A 16024-nucleotide genomic window follows, 5' to 3' on the forward strand; every position below is an offset into this window, starting at 1 on the left:
AGGTAGACCTTGAAATACATCCACAGGTACGCCTCCAATTGACTCAAATTATGTCAATTAGTCTATCAGAATCTTCTAAAGCCATGACATCATTTTCTGGAATTTTCCAAGCTGTTTAAAGGCACAGTCAACTCAGTGTATGTATACTTCTGACCCATTGGAATTGTGATACAGTGAATTATAAGTGAAATAATCTGTCTGTAAACAATTGTTTGAAAAATTACTTGTGTAATGCACAAAGTTGATGTCGTAGCCGACTTGACAAAACTATAGTTTGTTAGCAAGAAATTTGTGAAGTGGTTGAAAAACGAGTTTTAATGACTCCAACCTAAGTGTATGTAAACTTCAGACTTCAACTGTATACGAGAGCCACACCCTCACTGGAGGAAAGACTCCTCCCACATCCATCTCGCTCACTGATGCTGTCCTTCAAACACAGACACACACACACACACACGGTCTGGAAGGATTGAGATTAGCTAGTGGATAAATCATTTGAAGGTGTTTCAGTGATAAGGAGGTGCATGGGGTGGGTGTGTCTGTATGCGTGTGTCCTTCTCTGTGTGTGTGTGTGTGTGTGTGTGTGTGTGTGTGTGTGTGTGTGTGTGTGTGTGTGTGTGTGCGTGCGAGCATGATGTTACACCTCATAAATCCTAGGGCGATAGAAGTGACCTGGGTTATTGGTTGAGGAAGGGTAGTAGGGAGGCGTTCAATGCCACGCTATACCTGTTAATGCCGGAGGGACTCACACTCTCACACGTCCATAAAGAGAGCAGAGTGAGTGCACACACACACACACACACACACACACACACACACACACACACACACACACACACACACACACACACACACACACACACACACACACACACACACACACACACACACACACACACACACCAGTGAATAAATCAGTCTTTTCATCCTCTGTCATCTGGCTGGCCCTGTTCTGACCGTGTTTATGTAATGGAGGAGGAACAGTCTCTTACAATTCTAATGGACATGCAGAACCAGGGCTCTCTCTTCCCTCAACAGGAACTGTGGGCTAGTTATTCAATATGAACATCAAATAGGCAACAATGATGAAAATGAAAATAAATTGATTCCATTTTTATTTGACTGATGATGATGTCTAGTTGATGGACAGGCTACTACGATGATGATGATGTTGACCTGAAAACTGGTGGTGAACTGTTAGTAGGCTAAAACGGAGGAGATGGGAAGAGAGAGAGAGCGAGTGTACATGATGAGAGATTAAGACAGTGGTCTTATTATTGGAGCGCGAGAGGGAGAGATGCGACAACAGCGTTTGCCCTGTTCACATTTGACTCAGTGTGACTCTTGTCACTAGAGACGGGCAGATACGACGAGAGGAAAGAAACTTCAGACATTATTCAAAGATCGACCTCTGAAGGTAAATTCATTCTTAACATCACCAAAAGGTAATAAAGCATGTCGCGCGGTGAGTCGGAAGAATATGTTTTAACCGCGATATTATAGAAGCAAATTAAGATAAAATCGTATTTTTATTTGGTCGATAGTAGTCTATCAAATGCATTATTTATTTGTCAGTCTGAATGCATTAGACTAAATAGACGAAACATTTATATTATTTATTGAAAACGTTCTTCGAGATGAATTGCATGGTGGTTTTATAGTGAACCTTGTCTGTGCATAATTGCGGGGCTGAAAGAGAGAACAGATTTTCTTACATTTTATGTTGAAATGTCAAAAAGTGTGTTGGCTACTCCACTAGATTTTGGGCGATTTCATACAACAACAACCAATGTCTACAACGTCTCTTAAACAGACTTGACAAACCCACACATGTTATTATTTTGACTACGGGCTAGACTACGAGTGCAATTAATTTAGACTGAAGCACATCTTTCTAGGTAATTTGTCTTCATCTATTACAACCGCATAACTCAGTTAAGTGAACAGGGCACGCGCACGTCTCGGGGTCACTTGGGAGAGATGGACCAGTGCAGATTTCACGTGACTGAACCGAGTCCGAGCAGATGGTGCGCGCACTTTTGTCTGCCACGGTTAAAAGATCCGCGGGGTAGCGGCAGACCAGACACGTAGCCTACCAAAAATCGACAGTGACACCCGAGTGTGAGCGAGGCAAATATTTTACCTGCCGCATGCGCAATGTCTACGAGGATCAGCGCGTCCCTAATGAAGGTGATCGGCTCAGTATCGCTTCATAATACCAGCTTAATTGTATCCATTTATTATTTGTAGCAAATCGGTTATAAACAAGTGTTTGGCTTGATATTGAGGGGTGTCGGTGTGAGCGCGCGGTGACACGACTGGGCTGTGTTCGGGGCTGTCTCTCCGATATGGTAATGTGATGAGTGTTCAATCAGCAGTGTCTGTGTGTGTGAGTGCGCGTTTCACTGTCCTGTGACAAACATTTTCTGAGATGTATGATTGCCCTTTAGCAGTAAGTAGGCTGCTGTCAACAATTCTGTCCATGTTTGAATGTGAATGTGTTTTATTTGCGGTGTTTTACCATTGTGTGTACAGTAGCCTAAAGTGGGTTGAATAGTATGCGATGTATTTGATGTTGTAAAGCCATTGCAGCTTTTAATATAAGCCTCTGTAGCTGGCATTTTTCTCTGTGGGAAAATGATGCATGTCCCTTGGATTTGTGCACTACCCCCCCCTTTCCAACACACACACACACACACACACACACACACACACACACACACACACACACACACACACGTATTTAGAAATCCTGCAATCACTTTACATGGAATACAGGTGTGCTATATGTAATACTTGTTGATATTAAAAGCATATAGGTTTGGCTGATGATCAATGACTATGCATGTGTGGATCTTTTCTTTCTTTCTGTGCGTCTCTGTGTTTGGCCGTGTGCACAGTTTTTCCTGTGCTTGCACATTGGATTTCGACCTGGCTTTGCCTTGGCAGCGAAAGGTATTGTGAGAACACGCCATCGGACGTTAGACAAAATGCTCTCCGCTAATTTGGTTAAAATAGAGCAAAACAATCTGTGTCAGAATTAAAGCTCGTAATTGTTTACACCAAAGAGCTTTTGTATTTACCCAGAGTGAGACGCCAGAGGAGGAGAGAGAGAACTGAGAGGAAGGGTAGATGTGTGTGTATAGACAAGACATTGACTCAGTGACTTGTGTCAGCTATAAAGCGGCTAGGAGAACGGAGGCTGAAAAAGAGGTGCTGCTGTTGTGACAGGGAGGACTCACCACCTCCCACTACCAGACATGACTGTTTATTACAACAGACATCGAATGGAGGGAGGAGAGCGCGAGATGGAAGGACACCAATAGTGAGATAGAAGGGTCAAGGCCAGAAAAAGAAGATGAGTGAGGGAAAGAGACAGAGAGAGCAAGTGTTCGAGAGTGGTGATATCCACAGTTTTGCTGTTACGTAACAACACGGCAACCCTTATCTCAAGTGTGGCTAAAGTGTTTTTGCTTTCCAGATATATGAAGTCATTCTCTCTAAGAGAGCCACGTCACCAGTGGCGGCCATAGTGGACAATGGAGGGGCCGGGGACTGTCTCGAATGACGCATCCTCTTCTCGGGCTACTCTCTGTAGACGTTTAAGAGAGTGTTTAAGACAGACAGCACCCCCAAGGCTCTTATTCAGCAAAATGACTGTTAGACATGCAGCCGAGTTGGGAATGCACCGTTCACTGGGGGGGTGATCAATTGCTTGTTTTCCCTTTGTGATACCAAACTAATGACTATTAAAGACCTACAGTCTAGCGCCCTTGGGTTTTGTAGTTCAGGGAAGGGAATTGACTGCTGTTTTAGACATCTACCAATTCAGTAGCGTTCAATTCAGCTAAAGAAGTTAGACGCCGTGCCGTGCCGGGACCCTCCGTTCGAATAGCGACTGTTGAAGACTCCGAGTGTTCCCTGGAGGTATCTCGGAGAGAGAGAGATGATTTCATTCTCGTGTTCCCACTCCAATTGTTGTGGGGGAAATGGGGCTTCTGAGTCACACGTTGCCAGGGTTACCCACACTCATGTACTCATGCTGTTCAGTCATAACATGGAATTAGCTCTTCCACATTCTACCTCCCTGGTGGCACCTTTACAGAACGCTAACTGATAGAGAAACATAGCAGCCTGTGATGCTTCTGCCTTCACACATGTGATTCAACCAGACAGAGATCTTCCCAATGTCTCTACCTATACAGGGGATGGTTAAAGACACCCAGTATGACACCTGGGTGACTCCCCTCTCAATCAGACTGGTTAATCAGGAAGACATATGTCTTCCCTGGGGTCCCCATTTATAGAAATGGCTGTGGAGGAGCCCGTGTTCTCCTCGTGGATGGATGCTGCTGCTGGAGCTTGTCACGGTCTGATTGTACACAGGCGACTGTGGCTGTTCTGCCTTCGCCTGAACACAGTGTGGGAGGATGCAGCTGGCCCACTGTGCCAAGCCCAGGGAGGAGGTCTCTTTTGTGGCTGGAGCATTTAGGGATGTGGGGCTGGAGTGTGGCAGGCACGTGAGGCGCCAAGCCTCTTCCTGCCTTCAGAGATTGACGTGAACCACCTCTCACGCTGGCCGCTCGGATTATGGAGGATTTTCCTCACGAAAATGTACACACAGCGGTCCGCTCTGCTGGAGACATTATTGCAAAGGGAACGAGAGGGAGGCTTTCATTTTAAGGAATAGAGGGCACATTCATCGCAGTGGGGGCTCACCCAGGAGTGTGTCTGATGCAAGTGCGGGAGTGTGTGTGTGTGTTCGTATTGGGTAGGCTTGCGGCGGTGTGTGTGGCCGTTAGAAAGCAACTCCAAGCTCTGACATGGGAGTCCAGAAGGAATTGGGGGAAATCCTATTGTAAATTTGTCTACTCCACAAAGATAATTGGCTTATTCCAGTGTTAAATTGGCCTGTCCTATAGGACATTGAGTGGGCTTAACATGCTCGGTGCAGACACTGCCTGCTCCTCTGCTTCGCAGGGACTTAGACGGGTATTACACACTGAATTACTGTATGACAACGATGAACCGATAGCTGCAGTGCATTCAGCAGTGCAGAGCCGTAGCCATTGAAAGTGTTGTTCACACACACACACACACACACACACACACACACACACACACACACACACACACACACACACACACACACACACACACACACACACACACACACACACACACGTAGACCGACAGGTTTGCTGACACAGAGCTTCTTTCGTTATAATGTAGGCTAACTAACTGCGGAAGCGCGAACCCTTTGACACTGTACGAACACACAGGAGTGCTGGTTCTACAGTGGTCCCCGCAGCGTACGCTCAGACCGGTGTGATCAGAACCCTGTACTCAGAGCGTCCAGTTACGACTGATGCAACAGTCAGCGCTTCAGCGGGCCACACTGCTTTTTCACAGAAATATTTTTCACAAACGCAAGTCTTTCCAACATTATGTCCTCAATGTGAGCCATTTTATTTTTTGGATGCAATGTTCAGACATTCACAGAAGTAGCGACACAATGACACAATTCTCATCCAAAACCGGAAAATTCAGGCTACATTAGTCGTAGCGCTAACCGAGGAAAGATTAACCTCACACAAGCGGTCATATTTAGCTAAATCTCAGCTGAAAGAAACCATCATGTGAATGAGCTAATAGCAATGACTATTTCCATTTCATCACATCACGGGTGACCTCACGGGTGTGTCGTCTACCATCATTCACTTCCGTACGTTTACTCGAAAGACGATTGAACCATCCCTTCATCTCGTTTTTGTTTTAACATCTTTGGTCTGACAGACATTTGCGTGACAACCATAATGCATTGTATGATGTCAACAAACATGGTGCCACATTGAGCTGGCAATTAGCTTAGCTCATCATAATCAGTACAACCTTCAAAAAGGTATTTTACACTTATCATATGTGTCCATTACAGTGAATGCAAGAATCGGAATGCATGATTTGTCACCAGAACTTGAAAACATGTGAATAAAACAGTAAATACATACAGCTCCATACATACAATACCAGTCAAACGTTTGGACACCCCTACTCATTCAAGAATTTTTATTTATTTTTGACTATTTTCTTCATTATAGATCAAAAGGGAAAACATCAAAACTATGAAATAACACATATGGAATCATGTAGTCACCAAGTGCAAAGCAAATCAAAATATATTTTATATTTGAGATTCTTCAAAGTATCCACCCTTTGCCTTGATGACAGCTTTGCACACTCTTGGCCATCTCTCAACCAGCTTCACCTGGAATACTTTTCTTACAGTCTTGAAGGAGTTCCCATATATGCTGAGCACTTGTTAACTGAATTTCCTTTACTTAACTCATCCCAAACCATCTCAATTGGGTTGAGGTCAGTTGATTGTGGAGGCCAGATCTTGGCCCATGCAAGTCTTGGTTTCTTGGCCCAAGCAAGTCTTCTTATTGGTGTCCTTTGGTAGTGGTGTCTTTGCAGCAAATCGACCACAAAGGCCTGATTCACTCAGTCCCCTCTGAACAGTTGATGTTGAGATGTCTGTTGAACTCTGTGAAGCATTTATTTGGGCTGCAATTTCTGAGGCTGGTAACTCGAATGAACATATCCTCTGCAGCAGAGGTAACTCTGGGTCTTCCTTTGCTATGGCGGTCCTCATGAGAGCCAGTTTCATTACAGTGCTTGATGGTTTTTGCGACTGCACTTGAAGAAACATTTAAATTCTTGAAATTTTCCAGATTTTCTGACCTTCATGTCTTAAAACCTCTACAGGATTGGTGAGTCCCCCTCGGGATGGTTGAGCTAACGTAGGCTAATGCGATTAGCACAGGGTTGTAAGTAACAAGAACATTTCCCAGGACATAGACATATCTGATATTGGCAGAAAGCTTAAATTCTTGTTAATCTTACTGCACTGTCCAATTTACAGTAGCTATTACAGTTTAAAGTAATAATGGACTGTCTTTTCTCTTTTCTTATTTGAGCTATTCTTACAAAATAGAGCTATCTTCTGTATACCACCCCTACCTTGTCACAACACAACTGATTGGCTCAAATGCATTAAGGAAAGATATTCCACAAATTAACTTTTAACAAGACACACCTGTTAATTGAAATGCATTCCAGGTGACTACCTCATGAAGCTGGTTGAGAGAATATGTGTTATTTCATAGTTTATGTTTTCACTATTATTCTACAATGTAGAAAAAAAAAAAAAAAAAATCCCTGGAATGAGTAGGTGTGTCCAAACTTTTGACTGGTACTGTATATACGGTGTGCTACTGTGTAAAAGTTAACAACTAGATATAGAGAAACGATAATGATCATGTGATAAGGCACTTACTTTTATAGGAACACGCACATGTCCAAAGTTATTATTATTAGTGAAATCAAAGTGGGCACCAGCAGGAAAATATGCCGGGGAGGAAAACGTTTGTGCTTGGGACTCTTGTAGAAGAAATAACTTTTGTCCGGCTCAGTAATGCCTCAAGCGTAAATAGGCCCGAAACAGTATAATGGGCTACTACTATGTGAATTAATGAGGAGGCGGAACACACCTCAATTTAAACCGTTTTAAATGTTTTATTTTATTGACAAGTTGAAACAGCCCATAGTTAATTAGCAGGCGTGCCTTGGTTTAAGGGCAGCATGGGTTAATTGTACTGTTGCGTAACAACCACATTTTGGAACAGTGAGAGCATTCTGACATCATGCGCATTAAAGTCTTGCCCTGGGGGCGACCTTTAGAGATGTTTGCAACTCACGCGTGAAAAGGTTAAACACCAACCAATGTTACAAAACGAATAACTAACCTACTGATTTTGCTGCTCTCGTTATGTCTAGCGGTCTTAGATCTAGTTAACTGGTCTCTAACCTGATTTAAGATGTGGATCTATGTGAGAAATCAGCGTGCTGTTAAATGTACGCGTCCAGGCAGAGAGCAACCTTACTATGGTCCAGGGACAGCTCTGTCTCTCTCGACCTCTTGGTTGACCAGTCCAAGCGGATTATTATGTCAAGATGGTGACAAAAACATATATATACAAAAAGGAAAACTACATAGATGCATAAAGATGACTTTTTTATTTATTTTAAATGAAGGCGTCACGGCCACCAAACAAACCAACAGCCTCACAGCTTGCAAGCTGGGACACTGACTGGCGATCGCCTTAATTGGCAGCACCTGTCCTTTTCAAGGCTTGGCAGCACAGCACTTGGACATGGTTGCTGCTGCCCCCTGGAGGAATGGAGTGTGAAAGTGGTAGTGAGCTGTAGTGTGCTCTCTTAACTACCTAACCTTCCCCATACATCAACACACCAACCAAATGCCACTAGACTTCTCTTTCAGAACTTCCTTGTTCAGACCTCCGAGCAGCAAATCTCATGCTTGTAATATTCATCAGACCCTCCAAATTTCTGGTTTCCAACTCACAGCCCTAAATGAGGGTTTCCAGGCCTCATTCAGGTTGGCATGGAAATGTCTCCTTCTCAGGCAGCAGCATACCTAAATCATTATCCTCACATCAAACACCAGCCTGGCTTCGCTTTGCCACTTTGAAGATTTTTCTCATCAATCCATCGTCTGAAGGAGACACAAGATAAGTGTGTGTGTGAGTGTCGTCTGCATGTGTCTTCAAGCGTATTTTAACCCATTCAATGTCTTTAGTGTAACCCTAAATAACTGCACTAGCCAAGTCCTGGCCCAGGGCAGCTGCTTAGCAGCTAACACAGCTGATCCGGAGGCGCAGGGTTTAGTGCAAAGGCTAAAACCAGAAAATGAGAGCAGAAGTGGCGGATGAATTGTCAGTGGATGCAGCCGCCCGTGTGGGAAAAACTAGGCAGGCAGCATAATTCTGGGGAAGTGACCGAAAACTGTTTGGTTAGAGTGCATGCATCGGTAAAATGGATAAAAGCAAGAATTCATCCAAAACATGACAAAAAACGCTCAAATGCCTGTAAGTGTCTTGAAGCCTGGTAATGGAACCAAAGAGAACGAAATGAATGAACCAGTTTAATTCCTGTTTCAAACCAGCGTTGTTATTCATGTGGCATGCTCTGCAGGGAATTGGCTGAAAACATCCTTAGAGGCCGTGCATTTTAAGCTTATATAAAATGGCTGGAATGAGATGGTGAGATTTAGGGTTTCTTGATGCTACTAGGCAGTATACAGAGACTGTGTTTATTCATGATTGTTTAAGCATGGCATAGATTTGATTACTACAGTATATTATGATGTATGCCATTGTACTCTATGATAAAGTACTGGATGTTTTGTAATACAAACCATTGGAGGCAGGCTCACTGTATGTGACAGCATTGTGTTCTTTTAAGTGACTGTCCTTGTAAAAATGTGTATAAATTATGAATATATTTGTTTGTTGGAGTGTGCGTGTGTGTGTGCGCATGTGTGTGTGTATGTGAGAGAGGTGTGTCAGTGTGTGATTTTTTTTTTGTCCACTCCTGTGTGTGTGTGTGTGAAATGAGTTTTAATGGTGAGCCAGCAGGGGAGTGTGTGTGTATGCGAGGTTCATCAGTAGCGTTATTAATGTAGTGGACTTCAGTTGGTTCATGCCTGATATTTCAGTGCTGGATCTACTTGAGGAACCCTTTTGATGGATGGGCAATTAAAACCAGCCTCCTCATGCCTGGTAGTTGACTGATCACTTTTTAATGGTACTCCTGTATCTTTGATAAAACACAAAATGAATCATCGATACCTTCGTCCAAGGAGCGCTGAGCTTGTGATTTGAAGTGTATTAGAGTGTAGCTCACAGTGTGTGTGTGTGTGTGTGTGTGTGTGTGTGTGTGTGTGTGTGTGTGTGTGTGTGTGTGTGTGTGTGTGTGTGTGTGTGTGTGTGTGTGTGTGTGATTCCTGTTGCTATAGTGGTCAGTCTTTTTCCCCAGCTCCGGTGCACATGACTGTTATTGCAACACATCATATAAAAGTGTCTCCTCATTCAACATGTTCTATCCTGTACCTTAATCCATCCAATGCACCCCCCACACAATGAACAAAAAAACATGCTGAGTACGTGTGAGTGAATGTGTGCGTTTGTTTCTATTTGCGTTTGTGTTTCGGCTGCGTGGATGTGTGTGTGTGTGTGCGTTTTTTATTGTTTTTTATTGTGCGACTGTTCAGCTGTTATCATCAATCGTGCCGAGTGACGAGTCAAAGTATCAGCAACATGAATTGAAAAACGTAGTTTTTTTTGTTTCCTTTTTAGTCCTTATCTCATCATCTCTCGTCTCTTTGTTTTTTAACTATTTTTTTATTAAAGCGTATCGTCTCTCACTTCAATTAGCGAGAAAAGTGTTGCCTCCAGAAGCATGCTCGAATCATGTTGTTGCCTTTTTGGATTCTCAAATCAAAAAGTCTCATTTTATACATAATTAATGATACAGCTCAGAAATGGGAAAAATATAAAAACATCCTGAAACGTTCAAAGGAACAGAAATCTGTTTTGCTTTCCACATTTCCTGTTCCATGGGAGACTGCTGATGTGCTCACTGATTCTTATATTGGAAACGAAAGATGCGTTTGAACGCAAATGGTGGCGCAAACGCGGGGTAACAATCGAACAAGCAGGTACCACCTCGAACTTAAACCGCCCACCAGGAGACATGGACCTCCTGATGTGCATTCCTTAGTCAGAAGTCAGTCCATGTGTCTCTCTTTCATGGTGTCGTGTGCTTAACGCCAGATAGGTACTGCCTCTAACTAAATGGAGCATTTGGAATTAGATGATTAATGTTTTCAAATGCCAATGGAATACCTGCTGGTTGGTTGAATGGATGGTTGGTGGCATTTTTGGGGGGAATTCCACAGTAACAGCCATAGAGCTTCTGCCATGGAGGTGGTCTGTTGAACTACATGCCCGCGTGGTGAGTGTGAGTCACCTTTTCGTGAGACCTGGGTCTTGTGTTCGCTCCTGGAGATGGGCTATCATACTCTTCAGATGCTCCAAATGAACTGGATTGGATTCTCGGTGGCCCTGCTCTGTAAATAATTACAGAGTGGGCTGCTTCGTTGTGTGGATTTTGGGGTTTTCATCCTCATTGACCTTGAGGTTAAAGCTGCTCAGTTGTGACCACAATCTGTCAGGAGTCTTCGGGTTGGAAGTACCATCACGTATTTCTGTAGCAACGGGCAAATCGGCCCGACGTTTTCATGTGTGCATACGGAAGAAGTGTGTTTGTCTGAGTGTGTGTTTTGTTGGCATGTCTGTGTGTGTGTTCGAGTGTGTGGGTCTGTCTCCGTATTAGGGGCTTGCTGACTCAGTCATTTTAGCAGCCTGTTAGAAAAGTCAGCATCTTTCTCAAAAAAAGTTTCTTGACTGTGCCACTGCCAGAATTAAACTGTGTCAAACATTAATGTAACAGCCCAGGCTGTTAGAGTACAGATTGGCTGTTGAATCCAGGCCAAATGGCCTGGATGAGACTTTCCCGCCACTCACTGCATTCTCTTTAGACAAATTATCTTTGTCACACTTTACACAGTGGCTCATTTATTATGCCATCATGATCGGACATTTGTATTGGCTTCATGGACATGACAATAGCTTGAGGGTCCCACTAAGCAACTGTCCTACTGAATAGAGGGAAATAGTGGACACGTATTAAATAGCATAGTACACGATCTTCCTGAGCAAAAAAAGTCATATGTTTTGTCCAGTAATCAACTAATCATGATCTTCAGTTTAGAATGCAATTAGTTTAATCAGTGTTCGCTAGGGATGGGAAGTGTGACACCTCTCTGGCCCCCGAGGACTGTAGTACCACACTCCTGTTCTAAAGTAACTGTGGTCAGGATTTCATTTCTAGTCTTCTTAGTTGTGCTTTTCTTACTCTTAAGTCCGGTTCCTATCTTCTAGACCAGGGTTATTGAACTCTGACCCTACGAGGTCGGAACCTGCCCGTTTTTCTGTTCCACCTGGTAATTTATTGCCCACACACCTGGTGTCCCAGGTCTAAATCAGTCCCTGGTTAAGAGGGAAACGGGGGAGCAGTGGGACTGGCTTCCAGGTTTAGAGTTGACCTTGAGAGTTTTAGACTGACCCTTGTTCTGGTGTTGTCTCAACACATGACTCTGTTTAGATTCATCTATCTATTCCACGACTCACACATACATTGGCTGTTATATCTACACACTGGCAGCACACTATTCACATGCACAGATAGAGCTTGCATACACACAAGGGAATCCAAAACACACACACACACACACACACACACACACACACACACACACACACACACACACACACAATACCCAGGATTGCTGGAGATAAAAGGGGAGGTGTTGGTGACACATCTGGGTAAAGACAGAGGTGTTCCTGACAGATCTGGTTTAAAGAGAGAGTTGTTCCTGTCGTGTTCTGTCACTGAGGTTCTTCCACATGCCTGCTGCTACATTTACAGCTGCACTGTTAAAAGCACTAGTGACATATGGCCACGGCTGTCATCACCACGAGATGAGCATGAATCTCGGCGCGAGTCTCCGTAGGGAGAGGGTAAGACATGGAGGGAGAGCAGAGGAGAGGAAGAAGAGAAATGGAGAGTGAGAGAAGGCAAGATATAGCATACGGTGGGAATGCTGATGACTGGTTGTGGTTTGTGTGATTTGAGGAGAAAGTGCTGTTGATGAGAGTGCACGTGTGTGTGTATGTGTGTGTGTGTATTCTAGAATCTATGGTCATGACACTGAGTGACTGTGTGCTCCTGGGCTTTGTGGTAATGTGAATATGCTGTTTATGACAGTGTGTATTTGTGTGTGTTGTGCCAGTGTGTGTGTGTGTGAGTGTATGAGGGATCCCTGTGGGGATTGTATTTCGGTCGGTCAGGCACGTCTGATAACAGCCCACCAGACTCGTCACATCTATTATTGAGGGACGGGAAATTGATCGGCACTAACAGTGCCTGTTACCCTGTCTCTCATATACCGCTGGGCTTCTCCTGCTCTCAATTCCTCCTCTCACCGCTTCACTCCTTCTCTCATTTGTCCTCTATCCCTCCTTTCTCACTGTCTGTCTCCCCTACTCATTTGTTCCTTCATGCCTCCTGTTTCTTTTGTCTCTATCTCTTCTTTTCACACATATAGCAATACTCTTTAACCCCCTTCCTTCTCCCGCTCTCTCTCTCTCCTCCCTCCTGCTGTCATCTAGCTTTCTCTGACTCTTTTTTTCCACTCTGTTTCTGTCTCTCTCGTGCCCATACATTGCCGGGGTCCTCTGTCCTTGTAATCCCCCCCTTTGTATCTCCCCTCATACCACATTTCTCATCCTAAAACTTATTCTACTTCCACGCTGGTACGTAATTGCGCATGCCTGAGCACGGTCATTTCTGTGCTGATGTCTTGTTGCGTGTTTCCTAGGTGTAGTTTTGTCATTTGACAATGTTCACATTTTCTAGTCCCCTCAATTCCCTCACTTTTCTCCCTTGTTTTTTAGCACTGTATCACCCAACCCCCCTAATCAATCAGAGAACCTCTCACTCACTCTGTTCCCCGTGACTTCATTCACTAGTTTAATGCTCCCTTCTCTCCCTTCATCAGTCGTCATCAGTGTTCTAGCTCACCTTGGATATCGCTTCACATTGAGCGTCTGTTTCATCGTTCGCTGTGGAGTGCTTTATTTTTCGTTGCGTGACGTCTCTGCGCGACAACTCACTCCGAAACTGTGCTGCCAACACGCCTTTAGAAGGAGGAGAGAATGAGAAGAAAAGCTCATTTGAGCTCGATTCATCGTGCAAAGATTGCCCTGCATTTATTGAAAATGGCTTTTTCCGTCTTTTAAAGAGACGCTGTTAAAATGCCAATCGTGTAAAGTCAGAGAAATGCAGCTGTCGTCGCAATTAACTTCTCGCTTTCCCTAATGAAAGACTTAATCCACCAGCAAATCTCCCCGGTCTTTACGCAGATCGATTCAATGTGCTTTCAGTAGAATAAAAGCAACCCATGTCGGGAAAAATACAACTATCTAAAACCTGAGCCAAAAGTCACATTCATCCGCGCCGCTTGGCACCCCATCAGCCTCACCCTGCATCATTGTAACGAGAGACCCTTGAACTCTGCTGTTTGATCCCAGCTTCCTTAGAGCTGCTGAGAGGAGAGCTCATCTGAGTGTGTTTTCAACCCGCTTTTCAAAACATTCCTTGTCTTGCCTTCCTGCTCGCCTTTTCTCCCTCGCAGTGGTGGCATCTTATTTTGAGGATCAAAAAAAATAAAAATAAACGGTGCAAATCTCAAATACCACTCTATTCCCTGTAGTGCGCCACTTTAGGCCAAAGCCGCAGAGTCGTTGTTCTGGCCAGATGTACTGCTCTACACAGGGTAGGGCTGCACAATTAATGGAATTTCGGATCGAAATTGCGATATTGACGTGTAATATCAATATCGCAAGAGGCTGCAATTTCCCCCCTTTCTTTGACACTACGTTAATGCAACAAAAACAAGGCTACGGTACCCCCTCCAATGAGATGCCCTAGACTCAGTCCATTCACTCTCTACACGCACAGAGGATGCCTACCAATCACCAGCGGATCTTATGGTGTATGGCAGTATTTCAGCCGCCCGGCAAACAGATGTCAGTCAACCAAATGCAAGTGTTGTCTAAAAAGTGCCTCAGAGTTGTGGCGACAACACAGCAAATACATTCAACTATATGAAGAAGAAGCATCCCCCTACTTCATGACGATTGCACCCCCCCGTAAACAAAACACACCTGCAGACAGGACAGGAGATATCACACGCCGTCTCGCATATATTTCTCCCCAAGTCACCTTCAGAACACTGTATAACATAATCATGGGACAAGTTGAAACGGAGCTCACGCGTGTGGATTATAACACGGCTGCAACGTACCATTGTTCAAGTAGATTCTGTTAGCACGGCCTGTGTTCATTCGTATGATCTCATTTTTTTAAAGAAGTGATGCTCTCCACCCGGACACTTGTTTTAACCATGTCTGACGGAATTACCACGTTTACCAAGGGTTTGAAAAATCCCAACTCATCATCCCAATTGCAATATCTAGCCCTAACATTCACAATGAGATATTTTGTCCAAAATCTTGCAGCCAGGGAATAGGGGTATCAAAAGGTAGACAAATCCATTCTCTCTCTCTCTCTCTCTCATCCTTCAAAATGGCTGCTCAGTCAGACCACTGACAGACAGTTCTTCTCATGGTGTCCTGAGTAAGACGTGCTCTCTTGGCCAATCATGAACGTTACACCACTGAGAGGCGAAGAGAGCTTACTCTAAATCACTAGTGCCCTCGGTCCCGGTATTGATTGCCAGGTTTTTACCATGAGGAGATGGAAGGAGAAAGACGAGGGGGCTTGACCAGATAGATTAGACAGTTGAAAAATGCCAATCCATTCATGGTTGTCACTCGACCCATCAATCAGCAGTGTGGGGACTGACTGCACTTGTAAGACACATACATAGTGTTGCTCTAGTTCAACTTGGCTTTAGTGTTGGGTAGACTTTGTGGGTCAGTCAAGACTAATACTGTAGAGGCTCTACCTTGATTGGGGTTGACTGTCTTAGTATGACTCCGCGGCTGGGCTTTCTTTTTGGAACAAAGGGCTTGGCCGGGCGCTGGGCCTGGATGAGATTAGACAGATGAGGACCAAAATAACCTAGGTTGGTTTTTAAAGAGTTTGGTCGGTCATTGCCTTGTCATTTAGAATGGGATATAGGCCTATGTTGAGCTCAGTGTGTACCCGACTCGACGAAACCGGATGCAGGATACCGTCAGAGAGGCCCTTGTTTTCTAGGCCTTCTCCTCCCGGACCATTTATAATTTCCTTTATCTCACTGTCGTCTTTCCAATCTCTCTGTCCCTGCTCCCATCGCACACCCAGACCCTGACTCCCACCTCGGCAGTGACCATCTCATCTAGAGCCCAGATTATATAACTGCTCCTCTCTATATATTTTATTCTTCTTCATCTCTCTCTCTCGTTCTCTTTCTCTCTTGTAATCCCCACGTCTCTTATCTTTCACCCTTGACTGTCTCCTGTCTACCAAATTC

The 16024-nt window shown here is 44.2% G+C and overlaps 1 protein-coding gene across 3 annotated transcripts in view; it reads left to right on the forward strand.

Moving 5' to 3' along the window:
• The first annotated feature begins 1030 nt into the window (after positions 1-1030).
• LOC118395004 (desmocollin-1) overlaps positions 1031-16024 on the forward strand; it is a 139178-nt gene continuing 124184 nt past the window's right edge. Inside the window, exon 1 of one of the 3 annotated variants that reach the window (XM_035788753.2) lies at positions 1031-1417. The gene's annotated coding sequence lies outside the window, so the exon portion shown is untranslated. Of the gene's footprint in view, positions 1418-2075; positions 2352-16024 lie in introns of those variants that run through there. The other 2 variants (XM_052464164.1, XM_052464163.1) reach the window with 2 other exon arrangements.

Source organism: Oncorhynchus keta, chromosome 15 (assembly GCF_023373465.1).
Source record: "Oncorhynchus keta strain PuntledgeMale-10-30-2019 chromosome 15, Oket_V2, whole genome shotgun sequence".
NCBI classification, from domain to species: Eukaryota; Metazoa; Chordata; class Actinopteri; order Salmoniformes; family Salmonidae; genus Oncorhynchus; species Oncorhynchus keta.